Genomic DNA, 22,617 nt, shown 5'->3' on the forward strand with positions numbered 1-22,617 from the left:
AATTTGTTCTTTGTTTCGTGCAACATGTAGCAACACTGGCAAGACGGCGAGGTAAGAGTACTATTATTTACGAAGCCTATTTCCAGCGTGTTTGTGACATCAGACGGTGACGCAGCAGAAAAGAGGCCGAAAGGAGTATACTCCACTGGCAATGGGAAAAGAGACAATCTAGCAGGTCTTTAAACATAAAGACATTTTCCAGTAAACTGTTATAATTTAATTTAAACCTGAATGTCCGGACCAATACTTAATTCAGTATGAGCTTCTCACTGTTCTAGTTAAATGTTAGAATAAGCAGTGGCACTGTCCATAAACACAAAGATACACAAAAATAAAGAGATAGAAGAAGATTAAGAGGAGGGGGCATTACCACTGTCCTGAGTCAGGCTCAGTGGTAAATGGACTACACTTAAAAAGCACTTTTCTCGTCTTCAGAGCACTCAAAGCGCTTTTACACTACGTGTCACATTCACCAGTCTACACACACATTTATACACTACTATGCAAATCTCCAATCAGGAACTAACTACATTCATACACGATGGCGATGCCTTCAGGAGCAATTTGGGGTTCGGTGTCTTGCCCGAGGACGCTTCGACATGTAGACTGCAGCAGCTGGAGATCGAACCGTCAACTCTCCGATTGAAAGATGGCCGACTCAACCAGTGAGCTTCAGCCGCCCTAAGGCTAAAGTGTCAGACTCTTTGCATGACTGATTCTACTAAAAATGTAGATCAAACTGAGCTAATGAAGATTCAACATGTTTTTTGTGCCACAGAATTACGATAACTAGAACTGACAAGTTATCCATTAAAACCATAGTTATAAATGTTGATGTGTTTATTTAAAGAGACATTATGTCCATTCCGAGGTAGGTTTCTAATGAATGTCAAGTTGATGTGGTATTTGAGTTGTTGCGTGGCCAACCCCCATTCGATAACATTTCATTAACACAGGTCCATTACACCTCCAGAAAGGTCAACACTACATTGCCCTCAATATGCCGACCAACCCACCAGCTCTTGACTCACTCATCCATACCTACCGAGACTTTAAGACAGAAATAAATGTCATTGTTTGCATGCATGTATTGTGATTTATATTATATATTATAATGTATTCTAGCATAAATGAGAGCAACTGATTCTGCTGCCCTCACATGATGCGTTGTCGCATAGAAGTCCATTTCTGAGTCTGTCTGTGCACTTCTACGAGGAGCTTGCTGGAACTGATTTAGTCTCCAGTGGACCAGAGGATCTGGACTAGCCTGACTGCCTCTGACTCACAGAGAGAGGGAGAGCGACTGGAGAATGACCTCAAGTCTCCCCTCCATCCATCCCTCACCATTCATTCAACCATTCTTAATGGGATACTCTAACCTGGCTGTTTAACACACATTACCATCAGAGCTCTCCTCAGCTGGAAGCCCGGCTTTGGAAGCGTTTGGTAATAGTATCTTGTTTGGAGAGTAAAATCACATATGTTTAAAACAAAATGATGATTTATTGATTTAAAGAAAGATGTAAAATGTGAATAGATGGGAAATGAATGCACTACTGTTTCTAGAACTACAGACAGTATGTCCATATGTAGTCTTTCTCCTGTGTTTTTGGCTGACTGCCGGAGTCAGCCCTACACACGGGTCTGTATGTGACTGACCGAGTGAGTGAGTGACGGTACTTTCAGAGCAATAGAGAGAGAGAGTTGCGACATCGCAATGGCAGATCAAGGTGCATGTTGGACCTCCACTGACGCGACTCTCTCTCTACATGGCTCTGGATACTTTGCTCAGGGAGTAGGCGGGGCTGCTCCTCCGTGTCCTCACCTACGTCTGCAGCGTGCACCTGCTTTCAAACACGTTGTCATCGGCCTCATAAGGACAGTCCTTGTGTAACAGGGTCGTGAATATCCTGTATTTTCACAGTTGCTGTTATAATTACACAAAACATACCTGTTTTGATACTGTCTGTGTTAAGTGTGTGAAAGAGAGTACCTCAGCGCTCCATTTGGTACTGTTGTATATGGCTCCTCCTTCTTCTTCTTCTTTGGTTTTTGTTTTATATTCCTTTCGCCCCTCCTGTCTCCCCTCTTGTAAAATTCCCTTGTGGGAGAGGTGAGTGTCCATTGTTTAGCTGAAGCTATTGTCTTATCTATCATATTATTTAAGGTATTCTTTGTGTACATTTATCGTCCGTGAGCTAGCTTGCGCGGTACGTTAAGCTAAAGTGCCGGCCGCCATTTTAAGCTAACTTGTGTGATTTAATTTTGCCTGTAGAGGAGCTGGAGCGGACTGGGAGATGTAACGGAGGTTCTGTCTGTCTATCTGTTTACCAGTGTGGAAGAATAAATTTAGAAGAAGCCCACCGGTTAAATTTGAAACATGTTGCCCGCAAAAGCGCACAGTGACCTGACGCTGTCAGCCACATACCAGGTTTTGACCCAGTCTTGTTTGATCTAATATTCACGTCTTTAACAACAGGACCTATAACACGTTTTTCTAGATGTTTACTGCTGGCTTGAGACTCTAGGCCTTACCTATATGGGCCTTGCATTTTAAATTTACCTGAGAATATTTTCCTGACAAAGAAGAAGGTCAGGATAAAACTAACAAAGATAAAGATAAGTAAACACTATCACCAAATTAATCCTATTAACCATTTGGGTCATTGGTGAGGGTTTGCCTAACACTAGGAGTCCAAAATACACATATACCTTTTCAATATTTCTGCCATGTAACGCTTAATGCTACAAGGTTTATTTCTGTTAGTAATGTTGGCATCAGAGTAAAGAGCAAAAACGTATGAACTTTCTCTTACAAAAGACCACAGCCCAGCGCAAGCAACAAAGTAAGACAAGTTTCATATGTTTGTTTATCTATTAACGATGAATATACATTAACTGAGGTTCAAATGAATGGGTAAAATGCCTTCTGTACGCTGAGCTCATTAATCTGTAGCGAGGAACAGTGGGAGAGTGGTTGTTGAGAACACGGCTCCCTGCTGTCGAGCTGTTCTGGTTGGCAGGAGTGATGATGTTAGTTTTGCATTAACTTGATAATAATCTCTTTCAGTGGCAGCACTAAAAAGACTTCCATCCGAAAAGGTTTTGAGGAAAGTCATTCATACCGTTGTGTGAAGCGTACAGGTTTATAGTGTTTCTTTTCTTCTGTGTTTAAGGAGTTAGAGCCCCTGTTGGAGCCACTCTATCTTTTCAGAACAAGAACTTAACGTGGAGTTTAAGAGGAGTGGAGTCTAACTTACCGTTAGAGTTTTGACATCTTTAAGGTGCATAATTGTGATGTTAAATCAGGGGCGGAGCCAGACTTTTTTGATTGGGGTGGCCCAACTGGGGCACTGACTTATGCAGGGGTGGCATGAAGTGTGCGTCCACATGCGCGCAAATGAATAGCATTTAATTAACCCTTCCTTCCTTTCCTTCCTTCCACATTAAATGCACTAACATTAACTCTTGCATATATAGACATAGTCAAAGTCCCCCTTTGGCAAGTCTTCAAATATCCATAAAATGTGTTACAATCATTTTTGCACATTCATCAGGGAACCTTTTTTTTCTCCTCAAAATAGAGGACCTAACGAATCTGTTATGTTTCCATGTTTCCTTCCTGTTTCCCCTCCTTTTCAAACATTACTGTAATGAATTGGCATGAATGACAAGAAAGCAGAGTAGTGAGGAGCCTTTTCCTTGTCTCCATTAGCAGCTCCTGTGTTTCCAGAGAGGCATCAAAGAGAGAGGAGCAGGAGAACGCAGGGGGGAGGCAGCCTGTAAGCTTCAAGCTGCACACAGAGATAAAGACCAGACATATCTGCGAGAGTGTGTGTGTGTGTGTGTGTGTGTGTGTGTGTGCCTGTGTGTGTGAGGGATTAGGCTGACTTTGACTGGCTCTTCTCTTTTGTGACAGCAGCTCCTAAGAAGCTGCACACTGCCACATGATGGACAGGGCTTGGAATTGCACAGATAACGTCTCTCTCTCTCTCTCCCTCTCCCCCCTCTCCCTCTCTCTCTCACTGTGTAGTGTCTGTGTGATAATGTCTCACAATGCCCCAGGATGCTCAAGCTTACACATTTGTGTGACTGGAAAAACATGCAGCATGAGCATTGAAGGTCACTGGATCTTGAAACTGAGCAAATATATACATTCGATTCATTTAATTAGAGGCTCAGAGCAAAACCGAAATGAGTTTAGACGTCGAACTTCGTTTGCAGGTCTTCAAGAGTTGGAATGCATATGTGAAAATAGATACATGAAGCTTTTTTCTCTCTCCAGAGGGAGCTGCACAGGCTAATAAACTATCTCAAGTGATGTAATTTAAAGGGCCAGTTCGCCGATTTTCAACCTCAGTCCTATCATGCTATTACGGGGAGCTAATGCCATTACGCTATCCGCTTCTCCAATGAGCCCTGGAAAACCTCCGTAAAACGCGTCATCTGGCAGAGGCCAGGGAGCTCGCTAAACGACACTTCCTCAATCTAGGACGCCCGCCTCTGATGTCATGTCTCGTTCAAAATCGTCAGGTTTGAAATGCAGACTGCAGACCTGAAGATGTTTTAGACGATCCACCGGTATATTCCCGTCGTATTTTAGATTCTGTACCGCTCTGAGCCATTGCCTGCAGTGATCAATGTCCTTGACTGGAAAACAGTAGTCTCTCGCTGGGCCGTTCCTTTCAGAAGGAGGGGCGCAATGCACGCTGGGTGTTGTAGGAATGTAAAATGGGTGAAACCACGAGCTGTTTGTACAACTTTCTCCACAGTTTTGGCGCCAGTTTCAAACATTACTGCTTCAATCGTTTACAGAGAACACCAGCTTTGACTGACAGCGGCTTTTTCCAGGGTGTATTGCTCCTTTAAGGCAGCATCAGTCAGGGCTGAAAATTACAAGATTAAAATTGAAAAAAAAAAAAAATGGGGTGTAAGTAGTTAGGAGGAAGTGAGATTACTAGGTGCTAGGTTTTGAAAAGGAAAATGAACGCTTAATTTGAGGAGTGTTGTGAAACTGTATGTGAAGCTCCATGAGTGGGACAGACTCAGTGAAAGCCAAATTAACAGTGCTTTGTTACACCGGCCCAAACAAAGCCCCTTCTTCGTGTTCTCTAAGCACAACTGTATTAGCAATTACTGAACAACCTGCTATGGATCGTTTTCAATGCTTGAGTTAGAGTGACATAAACAGTGAGAGTTTTTCATGTCCTGCCATGCCAGACCCTCGTCATTCCCTTCACCACTGAGTGAAATCAGCAGGGCCTCGTGCTTTTAATTCTGAGGTGTAACCATGTAGCTGCCAGACAGAAATGAGATGGTGCTTATTTGCATCCCACTACTTATCCGTGATGAAGTTTCGGAAAAGATGGCTGTGGAAAAGTTTTGTCCGAGTATACAAATCTATGGATAATGTATAACTATCTCACGATCTGTTGTTAGACTTGGCTGGCCTGGAAGATAGCATAGTGGATGCACAGGCTGATTCAGCATCATACTAAAATATAAAACAGTATTTAGTTAGATGTTTTTATTTTATTTTATGTGCTTAGGAATCGCTTTGAAAAATCATTGTTACATAATTTGTCATGAATGGTTTTCATGCTGTAGTGACTACTTTACCACGCTATCTCCAAACGTCTTTCCACAATGCACGGCGTCACCGTGCTCCCCCTCCAGAGGCTCATCACATACGGCTCAATCAGCTGGGTTTGACGTGCAGCATACTTGTGAACACTGAGCTGCAGACGTCTTGCTTGACAACACATTTCCGCCTGCCAGCAGCTGCGTGACAGAGGAGCGGGGGTCTGCAGCCGACGAGTTTCATCAGCGCCACTGAATCGAGTCCTTACGCTTTGATGTGGACATGCAGAAAAAAACACCATTATAGATAATATAAAGAGAATATTCAGTGTGCTGTCGTGCACTCTTGAAGGTTAAAAAGAATACATTATAAAGAAAACCTGATAATCAGCATCGTTTTTCTATTTTATATATCTTATTGCCATTAAGGAAAGGTTTTGATTTCCTTCAGCGACCACTGGGAAGTGAACCTTTAAGATGTGTTATTGAGTTAATGACTCTTTGACTTTGTAGGATTAGGTTTACTCCAACGCAGAGCAGAGAGTCTGAAACAGTCCTGGGGACAATTACAGCTGTCCAAAGCTGTCTTCACCAAAGTGAAGATGCAAACGCTCTGAAGGACATTCAGACTATTTTTATAATTCACCACTACCGGCTCTATGGTATGATGATGTTGAACTCACTTCATTTAATTGTATATCAGTAGAACAATCTTTTTATTGATTGATTGATTGAGCAGCTCCAGTCATGTTTTAAGACATATACTGTATGTACATAATGTTCTGCTTTAAGGCAAGGCATCTCCTCCTTCTCCCTCATTAAAAATTCCTGAATCTTCAAAACGTAGCTAGCTTCAAATGTAGTAAGGTTAACATTAGTAGTCAGAAGTGAGTTTACAAAAGTAATGATGACGGTTACAGCTGGCTCGCGCATCGCTGAAGTGGTTGCCATAGGTTACACATAATGATATGCATAGCGTCGTCCCGTCCATTAACGGGATTGGCTCCTTAGGTTTGTGACGTCTCAAACCTGCCAATCTGAAAACGTGTTGTTCAGCCTGTCCTTGGTACACTGCAGTTTAAAAGCAGACAGGCCCAGCCATGGAGATGAATGCTTATGTTGTCCCTGATATGTCTTGTAGCACATGAGAAACACCACATGGAGATGTTTACAAGGTTAAACACTTGATTTTCACAGGAGGGGGGCTTTAAATATTTGTATTTTTATGCGGCCTGTTTGCAGCTGATATTTTACTCCAGCTAAATTTAAACTTATTTTTGTTAATATTACAAACTAGAATATGGAGCGGATCTCAAAACAAGTGAACAGTGCTCTCTCTCTGTTGGTGTGTTTGTATATGTGCTGTGTGTAACCGGGGCCTTTTCCAACCAAAGGTTATGTGCTGTAGCTGCATGTGTGTGTGTGTGTGTACAATGCATGACTGTTTGTATCAATATGTATGCATGTGTGTGTGTGTGCGTGTGTCTGTGTGTGTGTGTGAGAGGCCAAGGCTTTTGTCTGTGTCCACTGCAGAGCATTATTCTTCATTAGAAACAGATGAGTGAGTCTGTCTATTCCAGGACTGCCCCTGGGTTCAAGTCAATCCACCACCCAGGCACCCACACACAGACACACACACAGACAGCGAATGCACGCACGCACACACATGTGCTCGTACACACATTCACATTATGCACAGTGTCTGTCTTAGACAACGAGAACTGAGTCAGATGCAGAAATAAGCATTTTGGAGTTGTGTCTCAGCCAACACGACGGATTATTCTGAGTATATGAATACAGACAGAACGCAGTGAGGTGCATTAGCATTCCAGTGATCTGCCTTCTCATTCAATACTCTGCTTTGATGAATAACCAGGGCACAGAAAGTTTAATTTTGTCAGAAAGGAAACATTCAACATTAAAATGGCTGAAAAGAAAGTGCAAATAAGTCTCATCGCTGATGTCAAGTGATCTGAATTAAGAAGTCTTATAGGTTTTGCTGCGTGATGATATTGGCTTGGCACTACACATCACTTGCCAAAGGTTGACACCAATGACCGTATATAAAGATGGACGACACATCTCCATCTGCTCTCATTGTATGGAATTAAAGCCTAAGTATCCCCGTGGCGGGGGCTGCCATGGGTTAGTGGTGACGTCATTTGGAACCAGAGCTGCGCAGTAAAGGTCGACGGGTGGAGCCGCTGTAGCCACTTCCGCTAACCAAAACAAACACTTTTTTAAGATGATTTTTTTTGGCTTTTGCCTTTATTATATAGGGCAGCTGAAGATAGACAGGATATGTTAGGAGTAGAGAGTGGGGGATGAGATGCACCAAATGATCGGCAGACCGGGGGTCGAACCTGCAATCAGTGCGACGAGGACTACAGTCTCTGTGCATGGGGCGTCTGCTCTACCAACTGAGCTAAACCAGCACTCCCCAAAATACACACTTAACTTACCCAAAAAAACAGCAAAGATCCCGCACGCTGGTTTATTTAACAACAGAATAGTTTCTTGTGTTGGTCTGAGGTTAACGTTCACAGGTATGTAAACTTCAATGACTGACTACGTTTCTTCTCGCGGATCGTCGTCTACTCTGCTAATCCGGAACTGATCGGCTGCAGGAGCCGTATTTGTCAACAGAACTGTCAATCATCCTTTTTACAGCATCAAATAACTAATTAAAAATAAACTTGTAGGAAAAATGAACACTTGGACATAAATCAGCATGATAAGAACTAACTATAATGACAGAAACCATGTTTGAGAAAGATGTATTTGTCGTGTATTTTGATTTTATAGCTTGACTCATGTCCCATCTGTTAACATGGAGGAGGCGGGCTTTATGGCCTATACTGCAGCCAGTCAGCAGGGGGCGCTCACAATGTTTTGGCTTCACTTTTAGGGAGCTGTCATGTCATCCATCTTTTTCTACAGGCTCTGGTTGACACCCATAAAGATTCTAAACACAGCGAAAAATAAACAGGCAGAGGGCCAACTTCTAAAAGGTCCTAAATGGTGATTGAGAGGGATTAATTTTGTCTGAGCAGAGTTTTTATTTAAAGGAAAATCCTTCTTGTCACACCTTTAAGGTGGAGCTTTAACATCATTTTTGCTCTTAATGAGAAATCATAAATACATGCTTCTTGCTAAAAATATGAATATCAATTATTTACCATTGTGAATATTACCTTCACTTTATCTGAGGTAAACATTAATTCCTCATTCGGGAGCTCATGTGAAATACCTTAAAGTCCCCAGTCAGCCATTTCTTTTTCATGAGGAATAACTGGAGGAATATAAATTGAATTTCAGGACGGATAAACGTGCATGATGAGCCTCTCCGCTATCTAGCACAAGGATTTGGCTGAATATTGCCTTCCTCCACCGTGCAGGCTATTTGCCGGGATGGACTAATCCAATATGCTCACACCTCACGGTTTCTGCTTACTCAGGGTGGATCAACTTTGTTTGTTTCAGGGTGCTTATCTGGTATACAACATTTTATTCAGCTGTAAAAACTCATCAGCATTCAGGAAGTGAGACTGTATGTGTCTGTAATATTTTTATGACACCTCCAGCTATGCACACTTACAGTAATGTCCGCATATGCATGCACAACAGGATTCCTCCTCATAAAGACAAGAGGTGCTTTTTGCCTTCTGCAGCCTCATTGTCAAATTGGCACCACTGTAGAGACAAAGACAGACTGAGGAACGAGTGACTACGAGGAAGGCAGATTACATAAGTCCTTCACCTCACATGCCTGACTATGTGACTGCAAAATGCCCAAGAGACTGAGGGATGGAGGAAGGCAGCGAGAGGAGAGGAGAGGAGAGGAGATGGGGGAAGCGGAGTAAATTGGAGAAAATTAAGTGGAAGAGGGGAGAGAAGAGGGATTTGAGAGAGAGAGAGAGACGGGGTGAGCGAGAGGGAGAACGAGCGAGGAGGAGAGAGAGAGGGAGGCTGATGAGAGGTTTATAAAAAGGAAAGTGAAGATGATGTAGAGGGCGTATGAAGTGGGCCTCTGTCATTCTATTTAATGCCAGTCGCCTCGCCTCGACGGCGGCAAAATAGAGTGTCGCTGCAGAGGGCTCCGATACGCAGCCTAACAAAAGCATTTATCAGATGCAGCACAGCTTGAAAAAAAAACGCTGACAATGATGACGAAATGTTGAAATCAAGTCAATTGGGAGGCAAATAATGACCTTATTCAAATTGCCTGGACGCACTGTGTCAGAGAATATGTTTTTGTAATCATTTTTTTCTCCTTCACCCCCCCCTCCACCTCAGTGTAATTAAAAAAAGACAATTTAAAGGACGTGACGAAATGTAGTCCAGCTTTTAAACAGAACACGCTCCTTTTATGTTCCACAGTGGTTTTGTGCAGGAGATACACGTGTCGTCAAAATAACATGACTAAGTGCTGAAATTACATGTTAACGCAGTTCTCTCTTTAAAAGAGATTTGGTTCATCCTCCACAGCTGCACAGACGCTCTTACAAATCCAAATGACTGGAGCTGCTGAGGATTAAGTGGCTTGCTCAAGGACACTCCAGAAGGAGAGATGCTTTTTTTTTTTTACATTCCTCTGGCTGAAAGGAAAACTGCCGACTGACTAATCCACTCCAGTGGTGCAGAGTAACCGGCACATTTACTCCAGTACTGTTCTTAAACGCATTTATAAGGGGCTGTATTCAAGGATGTTCATTTCCTGCTACCTTTATATTCTTATATTACAGTCCAGGAGTGAATATTGTTTATGTTTCTGCACTATATTTATTTGACAAATGAAATTATGAGATACTTCGGTCCATCTATTAGTCAATCAATAAAGAATCAGCAGCTTGTTTAAAGCTCCTGTGAGGAGATTTTAGCTAGGTGTGAAACAGACTGAAATTAATAATGCTGCCACTATATGAGCTACAAATGCAAACAAGACCATCAGTGATGAGACTGATTATATCTTTATAGTTATTTTTAATGCCTGTAACCCCTCCCGGGGGTCAGACGAGCCAGTTAACGGGCGCTGCCAAATCAGCCTTTTTTCTTTATTTTCCACAGCAAAGATTACAGTCAGTGACATGTTTAAATTTAAAAGAAAGTAGGATGAGATTTTTTGTTAAAAAACACGACTTATACATGTACAGGACAAGATCAGCAAAGAGATAAGAGGTGTCACTTTGTCCACAGGGGGCGCCAAAATCAACACAAACCAAAAGTTCCTCACAGGAGCTTTAAGTAACCTTCTCTTTAGCTTCATAGGTGAGAATTTGAGGCGTGCATGGTCTTAAATTACAGGCAAAAGAAAAGTTTGGAGGCTCTAATTATTGAATTCACAAAAAAGTAATCTGGAGATGTGGTTGGTTATGTTGGCCTCTGTGTAATTGTGAGGCAGATATCTCACTCTTTTAGGATGTTTGACAAACCAAACATTAGATGATTCATCTGGAACGTATGCCCATCAGCCACATATAGCTCGGGATGCTGCTTACACATAATTGCATGAGTGATTATAACCAAGTTACATTTTCTATTAATTCCATACGTTTACTTAAAGATTGAATCTCCCTTGTGGTGATAAACGGTAATTGCAGGAGCACACTTCCCAATTTAACCAGACGTCCACGGTTGGCTCCGGTTGTAACTCTTGATTTTCCTCGCTGACGGTCGCTTTCCTTTTTATACTGTTTGCCTTCATCTGAGCGTCGAGTTTGTTTCTTTTTTTCACTTATTTTTGAAGTTGTATCTGTAGTCATCGATCTTTTCTTTGTTAGTTCAGCCATAGTAGATTACTGTTTACTCGCAACACTTGCAGAGACCGGAAAAGCAGCCGCTTAGCTCCGCCTACCCTCTCTGGCAGACCAACCACTGCTGGCTGATGGAAAACACGTCACTAACCGGGCGACGCTTGTGATTTTTTCCGCAAATGTCGACACAGACGCCCAGTCTGTAATACTGCAAAGGCAAAGGCTTTCATCAGTGGGTCATAGGCTCAATCACCATCGTGTTACCTCATTCGGCGATAGATAGCGACTTAACAGACATATATCTACATTAAAATCTTCCAGAGTATCACTTTAAGTACCATTTTAAGGAGTATTTTTTACAGTGTTGAGTTCAATACTCTCTCCATTACTCACTTTGCTGTGTAAGTTTTATTAACTTGGTGGCAGACTACCTGAAACAATCTGACATGTATGACCACCTTTAATTTGAACATAATTATGAGTCTCAGAGTTCAGAAGATTACGGGCACCGATTTGAAAAGGTAAATCAGCAGCCCAAGTACAGAGGCTATAGTCCTCCATTGCCCTGGGTTTGAATCCCGCCCTTTGCCGCGTGTCATCCCCGCTCTCTCTTCCCCTGTTTCCAACATATCCACTGTCCTATCTATCAATAAAGGCTTAAAAAATAGGTCAACAACAGGACAGGTAAGAGCAGCTGCACTTAAAGTGGTGAGGAGGTGTCTAAATTGGTAAGAAAAATCAGAGAATAGAGAGCGCTGCAGGCGAGAACATATGAGGAGGAGTAAGGGATGTGAAGAGAGGGAACAAAAAGTACCAGGAGGATGGGAGAAATGAAGGGCAACTCAGCTTCCTGCGGTTTATATCGTGAAATGAAGAGGACTTTCCTCTGTCTCAGCGTACTGACTAGCAGCCTGGAGTCTAATTCAGCGCTTGCACCTTTCAGTTTATACCTTTCTATGACATCAGATGGGTTTGTTTTAAGAGGCTCTTCCCTTCCTTTTATTATCAGACACACTGATCTACAGACGAGAGCGGCTGATAGTCGAGATTATCAGGCTGGTCCTGAGTTTACAAAGGATTTACTGTATTGATTCCCTACTCATAAAGTTTGTTTGTGGGCTTGCTAATGCCCCACCTTTTGCCCCTACATGATGATAGCTGCATTAGTAGACCTCTGCAGCATTTGCAGACCTGACCAGCAGATGTCACTGTTGGCCTACAAAACACAGACATGGCTGCACGGCTCTCTGAGTCTTGCTGTGGTCAGAAATCATTAGCTGTAATGCCATAATGTGAGTGTCTGTTGTTTAAGGTCAAACACTGTAGCTGCGGCCTGAGACGGACGTAGATATAAAGCTTAGGAAATCATTGATGGATCAAAAGTGACTTTCATTACAAGCATCTGGTTTGATTTCACAGATAGCATCACCCCACGCAGCAACGTGCTGTAACCGGCCTGCTTCTGTCCCTGCAGCCTGCAGTAACGGGCCATTAAGGGCTCCCGTTGTGCACACTGACCTAAATCAAATCAGGAAGACCTCAGACGCACTCATTCACACACGCACGAATTAGAATACTTAAATTGTCACGTCCTCTGCGCACGCACGGATACTACCAACAGGTGCACAAAGGAAATCAGATTACTCACACAGCTGTGCAGCAGAAATAGAGAATCTTATCAATCCGTGACAGTCACATCACAGTCTGTCAGTTTGAATCTTTGGTCGGAGGATAGTGAAGACATTTCACGCAGCTTTTGCATGAATTATAGAATATAAATATTGATCTACCTGTCTAATAAAATCCCTGATGGCTCATTTATCCCACCCTGCTGCTGTACGTGTCCTCAGAGGAGGCTAACTAACAGCAGCAAGCTTTCTCTTTTCATGAATACATTCGAGGCGGCGCCGTTTTTGGCCACAGAGTAAATCCAATCAACCACCTTGATGGTATTTGATGAAAGAGAGGATTTTCCCAAAGAGGTCGAAGAGGTCAATGTCTGGGAATGTTTCCAATTTAGGTTTCTATTTCCTCCTTGACTTCTCCTCCGCCTCAATCCGCGCACGCACAGACACACGTCCTCTTTTCATCCCATCCCTCTTTTCTCCTTTGTTTTCCTCACCTCGCTCCTCCTGTGAGGGAGATTAGGGATGGTAGAAGCACTCATTGTTTAGTATGTCCAAAGATTTGTTTTGTAAGACTGATATAAGACTTTATAGACTCGAAAGTAGAGATGTAACAGAAAATAAACCTGCTCTTTCAACTGTGATTGTTAGTCATACAACAGGTCTGTGCAGCGGCCTGCACCGTGCGCGTGAAGGTTCACACTTCACACACGTTTCATGCATATAACAGTGCTCAAGAGTCTTTTTAACAGCTTCCACCGTCGTGTTGTTTTCACAGCGACGACTATATAAAGAAAGGGTGTTATTCTGATTTCTTATTACCTCTGAAGTTGTGCTGAGCAAGGTTAGGTGTTTGCTTAGTCACCAAGCTCCACACAGCCGTGCAGGAAAAGGTCATTTGTCTCGCACAAACTGCAGCGACAAAACAAACAATAGTGTGAGAACTGAGATGTCAATGAAGCTCGGTCTGCCCACACATTCCCCCAGGAGGGAGACACCTGCTGTGTGGGTGCGAAATGAGCCTGAAAACCGATTTATAGTCGAGTTGATTTTATTAATCAATTTTACTTTGTTTTATCAAGGACGATGCACATTAATCAACATCTTTGTAAACTGAATGTTCGCCATAAAAGCTTTAGCTGTTGTCCCTTGGCGCCCTCATGTTAAATGAGCCGGAGTGAAACTGAAACACTAAACCACAGACAGGTGACGTTAGAACAGGAGAAAGCTGATAAAAAGCAGCTGCTGGAGAGGCAGAAGACAAATATTTGGCTTTCTTTTGCTCATTATGAAAAGTTTCATTTAAAGCATCCAATGACATAAAATGTGACGTCACATAATCACAGCGTAAGTTCAAGCATGCTCATTCATTCATGAGCACGTTCTCCCCCTCGCCCCCTCTCTGTCTGGTGATCAGCTGATTATGGGCGTCTACTATTTTAAGGTACAAAACCAACCAGATTTAGCCTCGCTGCTGTCGACCAATCATCCTGCTGCTGTGAATTTTTAAAGCTGTTCTCTCTTCCGCTGTCATTTCAGCTCGATCACTGCAACCCTCCTCCACGCCATTTACCATCTCATCCGTGTCCAAGTCCGGCTCCTCGGCTCCTCAGCTCACCCTGCATCCTTTCCTCACCACCATCCTATGCTGCTCTCGGCCTCACCCCTTCGTACATGAAGACATCTTTACAAACTTGTAAATAAATAATTGTTCAATCATAATGAAGTCTGTCCTGATTGAAATTATAAAGAAGTCATCAGTAATAATAGTAAATTAAGCAACAAAAATGAGTATGCATAACAAAACAGTGCACTTACTAGGGCAATACTGCTTTCAACGTCATCTAAGAGTCTCTTTCAACCACTGGAACTGGATCGGGTGTCACATGACCTCTGTGGTAAAACAACAAATAACACAAGTTGTAGTAATCGTTCGTTTGAACATAATAAGTACCTGCTGCTGCATGTTAGGAGAACTTACCAAATAAAAGTTTATTAACTTTATTAAAGTTAATTGTGGAAACTGGGTTTTAACTCAGACTGCAGACACATGCTGAGTAAATATGATCATATAAAACAAATTCAGTTAGACTTCAGCAGTCCTCACATGTGCTCTCCTTTTGTTTGATGTTTAAAATATGAAGCGATTTCAGTCACTGTTCTGAAGTTATTCATTTCCTTTAAACATGCCATATCAGGCAAAACTAAGCAAAACCAGTCATGTTTATCTCTTAACATTTAAGTCTTAGCCGAGCTGAGACTTAAAAGAAACACCATGCTGCTCTCAGCTTCCTTCCTTATAAAACATCAAATGTTTTTTGTGTCTAAAACCTGGAAAAATGTGGCCAAGCGTCTGAAAGGACATCTAGGTGTGTAACGTTATACTAACTCTAATAATTATCCTACAGTGATTAAGGTAAATAGATCTATGCTTCGTTCATAAGCGTAAAACAACATTTGCACTGAATGATGCACTGACTTTGTGCAGCCATGATATGTGAGTTTACTTTCATGAACATCTGCCAAAGAGTGAAGGTTTGTTTAGACCCAACTTGGGCCGGAGCGGTTCAAATCCAGTGTAAACAGTGACATCCCCAAGAGGGTAAAATGTATTGACTCCAGTCTCTGACCTTCCTATAGCACCACAAAGAAACTTCTTATTTTCCAGTGTCTGTATTTCTTGACCTGTTGCTTCCATCGCAGACTCACACAGGGCTGGCAGAAAAACGTTACCCTTCATGACACAATCAGACTGAACGTTCAACGTTGTAAGCGTCTCTCCTGATAACATAAAAGAAGCTCCCTGAGTGGTCGGACTTTACATCCCATCAGGATCCCTTTGGCTAAGCTGCCCTTTCACATTATGTGAAAGCATAGAGGAGGCCAGATCAATCCCAGACTAATTATCAGTACAGCACACAAGGAGGATCATTAGGAGGCTCTTAACCGCACAGGCAGAGATAGTCAAGTCACTTTTTTAAATAGCACTTTTAAAAACTACAGGAGTTGACCCAAAGTGCATCTCTCCAGTAGATGCAGATGGCTTACAATTTGCCGGAGTGGCATACACAAGTAAAGGGATAATACAAGAATAGTCAATGATACATGATATCTGTGTGTATCTATAAAGGTTAAATCAATATGTAAGTGGATATCACATAAAATCATCATCACAATATCAGTCTGAACTAAAAGCAAGATTAAAAAAGAGGTGGGTATTTAAAGTAATCTGGAAGATTTTCATGTAAATAAATATCTGTTAAGTCACTATCTATCACAGAATGAGGTAACTCAATGGTGATTGAGCCGATGGCCCACTGATGAAAGCCTTTGCATTTGCAGTATTACAGACTGGGTGTCTGTGGAGACTTTAGCGGAAAAAAAATCACAAGCGGCGCCCAATTAGTGACACGTTTTCCATCACCCAGCAGTGGTTGGTCTGCCAGAGAGGGTACAAAGAACAAATGAATGAACAAACAAAGAAAAGATCGATGACTGCAGATACAACTTCAAAAATAAGTGAACAACCAAAGAAGTAGAAACAAATCGCTCAGATGAAGGCAAACAGGAAACAAGCAAAAAGGAAAGCGACCGTCAGCGAGGAAAATCAAGAGTTACAACCGGAGCCAACCGTGGACGTCACACATGCAACAATGTCTGGATATCTCGGAAGTGTGCTCCCCAATCACCATTTATCGCCATAGGTGCCGCCAAAGAGAACGAAATCTTTGAGATTATCACGTCAATAGTAGAACAGAACTTTATGTGGGAAGGGAGACAATTCAAGAGCCCAGAAATACGGGATAACTTTTGCTTTTGTTAGGTTTGATTGAGGAACTGAGAGGAGTTATTATGTGGAACACCTGAGGGCAGAATACGTAACTAGCAGATCAGTAATATACTATATATTTAGACCTAATCCATTTAAGGCTTGTGAATATTAAAATTTTGAAATTGCTTCTGTTTTTTACTGTAAACCGATGCAGTTCAGCCAGAACATCAGTGATGTCTTGATGTTGATTATGTTTTTTTCTTTGTGGAGTAGTGAAATATTTGAACTGGTTTTCCCATGTACAGGGACATACAATAAGGAAGCTGAGAGGTGATAAGAGCATGCCAAAACAGTTTCAAAGTTCTTGTGAGATAAAAATAGCTTTGACTTGGCTGAGGTTCTAAGCTCATAAAAGCTGTGATCCACAACACAGCTGACTTGTTGAGTTAATTGAAGCCTCCAAGAGCACACCAAGCTTTTTAACCTCATTGGAACAGGGGCCCAAGAGCAATAACCCAAGGGCCGACATGGTAACCTTTTGATTTAGCTGAAGTTAGTTCCTCATCATCAATCGTTTGATGTTGTTTATAGACTGTTAAAGTGGCTTATACAGGAGGTCATTTCTCTTCTCTTGAAGAAGGAGCAAAGGGGAAATACGTGTGTATATAATGACAATAAAAAAGGTCCTAAAACTGAGCCCTGGGGAATGCCACATTTAATGGGAGCCAGGGAATACAATCAGTTTTTAATCTTGACTGAAGAGCTTCTTTCTCTCAAGCACCCGTTAAACGATTTTAGCACAGGGCCCTGAGATGGGATGAATGTTATCAACCATGCCCTCCTAATGGGCCTTCAGCAACTATTTGTCAATGGCTCAGCACGATTGTTGGCTGTGAAGGTAACACCTTACACTCGACACAATATGCACTTGACAGATAAGTATGTTTGTATTGTTTTGAAGGCAAACTGTGACTTTAGATTACTTGACAGCTGCAGTGTGGAGTATGAGACCACTTCAGAATAGGTTTATGAAAGAGCTTAAGTGATTGTAAGCAAAACCTTGTTGTGAAAAGCACAACTTTTTTTAAAACGATGTATAAAAACAGAAAAACACGGAGGCTGTAAATGAATACAGCAGAATTTATGGATCAGGGACAGTGGTTATACAACTGTTATAAAACCGCAGCAATAAAACAATTGCAGAAAGGCCATTTACAACCGTCCTCTGTCCAAGCTTTCACTTTGTTTTTGCTTTTTAACAACACGACTTTGACACATTAAATGTGCATTTTTATTTCTAAGAACTTGTTGTAGGCTCGCTACTTCCTTGGATTCTTCCCAAAGGAAATGAGTCTGACTCACACCTCACAGAACATACCAATTTTCAAAGCTGAGAAATAACTTCAATTCAACACATTGATGGCATAAACCCAAGGTAGACCAGTCATCCTTATGTGCTAAGTAAACGCACAAACTCCGCCGAATGAGAAAAAACATTGCCGTGGGTGGGTGTGCTGATCTCAGACAGCTGGTGAGCCGTATTACTTGAGAGGGAGGCTCTTCAGGTGAGGAATTAAGTGAATAATTTGCAGAAGACTCCTGGAACCAATATGAGTGGCTGTCCTGGAACAAATATATAATATTAGTCATGCTGATGGACCTGTTGACACTGGGAGATGCTGCCTGCTGGAGTCCGGAACAACAAACTCCTCATTTTGAAAACAGCAGGAGGACCGCTGCCACTGCTCGGCACACTGTATGAGTCTGATCATGGCTATCCTTAGTTTACCTCTGATGATGCATGCAGCTCCCACCTTCACACCTATCTGATAAAATATTTCCACTGAAAGGCTCAGCTGTACAAGTACAAACAATCTGTCCGTTTAAATCCCACTCTAAAAACCATCACAGAACTCTTTACAAAATAGTTGCATATAAATTTCACTGCGTTCATGACATGCAGGGCGTTTCATCCCCTACTCACTGTCTGCGTGTCGACTGTACAGTGCATCACACTGTGAATCATAGTGCGCAATTCCTTCAGGTGAAAGGTCTTTCCAGTAAGGAGGTAATTTTTTATGGCTACAATTGATGAGCGCACAACATGTGGACTCCAAAGTCTGCTCAGTCCAGAGAAGGGGGGAGAGAGACAGACAGAGTGAGCCTGGGAGAGAGAGAGAGCGACACGGAGGGAGGAAGAGTTTATCTTTGCGACTCCAACCTCCGTCCTTCACTCGTTTTCTGAATTTGACCTGGTGTACAGGCTGGAATTAACCGGACTTTACAGGAAATCCACGTACACAACTGGTGAGTCGGTGTTTTCTCCTACTGCAGAGACGCTGCCGTAATGTTTGAACCGAACTTTTTTATGAGAAAACGTTTCATTGTCGGACTGCTGTGACAGTATGTGCACGCGTCCATCGCGCTGAAAGTTTTCATGTGTGATCCTGCAACAGGTGCCTTCTTTACGCACCGGACTTTTCGCGTGAGAGGCATTGTTCTCTTGATAAATAGGCTCAGTCAGGTCGTTTCGTCCATGTTTAGTCCATGTTTCTGCAATTTTGTAATGAAATCAGAGAGGCAGCGGTCATTACAGATAATCTTGTTGGACAATTAGGATCGGGTTATTATCCTCTGTCATTTTCTGGAGCGATAACAAGTGTGCTGCGCAAATATCCAAGCAATCAATCCCTCTTTATCTTGTTGTTCTTGGCGAAATGGGTGAATAAGAAGGCTCCTAAATATTTGTGGTGTGGAGGCAGCTCTCGCATAAACACAAATGCGGTAAACAAAGCGAGAAATATGTTTGCAATCACATATTTGAGACTCAGATTTAAGGCCAACGAGATGTTTGGAAGCTAAGGATAAAACGGCGATTTATTACATGAATTAAAGCAGAGTGTATCGAGAGTTTCCTGTTGCTTTAATTAAATAATTCATTGTGATTTATGTAATTAGTTCACACTTAATCATCAGTTAAGGAACTTTAATTCATAGTTACGTCATACATTAATTGGAATGCTATCAAATTAGCTGGATTATAGCTAGTATACGCATCTTAAGGATCTTTTTAGTAGGTTGCTTCAAATGAAGATTCTTTTCAAATAATGAGGTAGAATAGCAGTCTGTGCACAATATTCAATGTACACAAGTGTTTTTAATACATATGAATTGTAAAAAAAAAACATGATTTAAAACGACTTTATTACAAATTTGAAGCTTTTAATGGAATACTTCCTCGAATATGCTCATCATACATCCTCCGCAGCTTTAGTTTTTTGACAGCTTTTAATATTCAGTCTTATTTTGTCACAACTCAGTTGATGGAAGCAAAGAGATGCCAACATGCAGATGAGAAGGAACCCATTACCATTCCTCCTGCATTGCCCTCTTTTGAATATGAAAACCACTCTGACAATCAGAATTCGTCATTTTCTACAGATGAGCTACAGAAAACCTTTCAGCCCCACCTCCGCTGCTGTGGGTGTCTCTCTTATTTCCCCACAATAGTGAAATATTTGGGAGGTTAGTAGTTTTTTTTTCTTCTTTTTTCCCCCCCTCCCACTCCAGTGAGTGTGTGTCATCAGTGAGTAAGCAGCCAGACACAGGGATGCAGAAGATGCAGACAAAAAGATACGGTGATATCCGCTGGATGACGAGGGGGGAAGATTAATTATTGGGAATGAACAAAAATCACATTTGTTAACATTTAAGAATCTTTTTTTTCTTGAAGTTTTTTTCATTCAGCTTTCACTGTAAACCCAGACAGGACTTTAATTTACATGTGCATTGACATCATTGATTCAAGCATCTCCAGTTCATGCTGCTGTGAGGGAATATTCAGTTTAAGTCAGTCGTGTGGTCTTACAGGCAAAATAACACGAATAGCATAGTAAATTTTTTCAGGAGGATTAAACACAGGTTTGAGTGTGAGGGTCCTCAAGAGGCCAAATGACGTAATTCATTAATCACAGAAAGAAAAGTCCGCAGCTATGTCTAGAAACGCCTACCTGCCTCCATGGCAACCAGTTTATTTCAGTCTACACTCTTAAAAATCAATACCCCAAACAGTTTGGATAAGTCCCTTTCCCCCCCCCCTGCAGTGTATTGATATGACTTAATAACAATTGTCTCGCTGTGCTCTTTCACACGGCGCAGTGTAGGATTGAATAAATCCTCAAACCCAGATTCCATCAAACAACAGAGGCCGCATGTAAGTGTGTCTCCTTCCCTCCAATCTCTCAGTTTGTCTGCTGCTGTGTCGCGGATGGGAATTGGCCACACTCCCCTCATGAGAGTGTTAAAGGAAGCCAGCTGGACAGCGAAAGAGAAAGAGCAAGAGGAGATTTTAGCTAATATATACTGTTTATCCATACCGGAGGAGGGAATGATTACAGGAAGTGTGGAGCTGTTTTTACAAGAAACTGGGGCTGGATGAATTTTGTCTTTTCAAGTTTCTCTTCAGTCGGCTTTTGTAAAGATACCCAACAGACATATTTTAACACAAATGAAAATACTGTACAATTGTGTACTCTTTTCCATTTTATGTTACAATATACAACTAACCCACTCCTACATCTCAGATTGACATGTGTTTTTACAACATTGAATATTGTTGACGCAGTTTTTTAGCTCATGGCCCTTTCACAAAAAAAGAGGTCTAGTTTGGGTTCCAGTCACATTTTGGACGTCTGTGTTTGCAGCTCCACCAAAGACTCATTTCCCTTCTCTACCTTTTCAAATGCTTTATTTTAATTACTTCTTTGAGGCATAAAGCGATAAAATATCCAACCCGAGGCTGGGCACCGCTTCACTGTATATAAAGAAGCTCAAAGTAGGTCAGAATCCAGCAGGTACTAAAGTAAAACACTGCTTACACGTCTGAAGTAGGATTTCTAATGTAGGAGTTTTATCTGGAAAGGAATACGTTGACATCAAGGATGTGGTATTGCGGTTTTAATCTGATACACGTTTGTGTGTAATAATAATAATAATACATTTTATTTGATGGCGCCTTTCAGGTCACCCAAGGTCACCTTACAGGAAATAAAAGCATACAATAAAACATCAAACATTATTAAAGCCAGACAACAACCTAAAACAAGTGTAGTGCACAGTGTCAAAGTGAATAAGCCAGTTTGAACAGGTGGGTTTTGAGTTTGGTTTTGAATGTTGTGATGGAGTTTGACTGTCTTATGTGTGGGGGGAGGGAGTTCCATATTCTCATGGTGCTTAGGCGTGATGTGGGGTTGGTTAGTAGTCCAGCAGAGGCTGAGCGGAGGGTGCGGGAGGGGCTGTGATCTTGGAGGAGGTCGCCGAGGTAAGAAGGGGCTAGGTGGTGGAGAGCTTTGTATGTGAGGAGGAGGTTTTTGTATTGGATGCGGTATTGTACTGGGAGCCAGTGAAGTTGGATGAGAATAGGGGTGATGTGGTCAGACGATTTGGTGCGGGCGATGATCCGGGCGGCTGAGTTCTGAATAATTTGTAGTCTGTTAATGAGTTTGGCGGGGAGTCCGGTGAGGAGGGCATTGCAGTAGAGCCAGCAATGCCCTCCTCAGCAAAATCAGCCTATAAATCGTTACTGTCCGCATACTGTCTCCTCTGGATGTGTGCTTGATGAGCACACAACACTATCCAGCCAATAAGCAACAGGTCACCTTTATGCACGTAATTCTGACTTTGCAGGTTAATCGTCCTCTTCCGTGCCAACGAGGAACCAAACAACACTATTAAAAAGCTTCCACTTCTTCACCCTCGCTCAGCGGAAACTCCAAATTCTCATTCTCTTGCTTGTTTTTAGTTCTTGGAGCCATTTTCCTGGCAATGCACATCCTTTAAAGAGGGAGTATTATGCTGTTTCACATTTTAAGACATATATATAATTTTA

Source organism: Semicossyphus pulcher, unplaced genomic scaffold (assembly GCF_022749685.1).
Source record: "Semicossyphus pulcher isolate SPU_LCO1_2020_fin unplaced genomic scaffold, fSemPul1.0.p SCAF_3, whole genome shotgun sequence".
NCBI classification, from domain to species: Eukaryota; Metazoa; Chordata; class Actinopteri; order Labriformes; family Labridae; genus Semicossyphus; species Semicossyphus pulcher.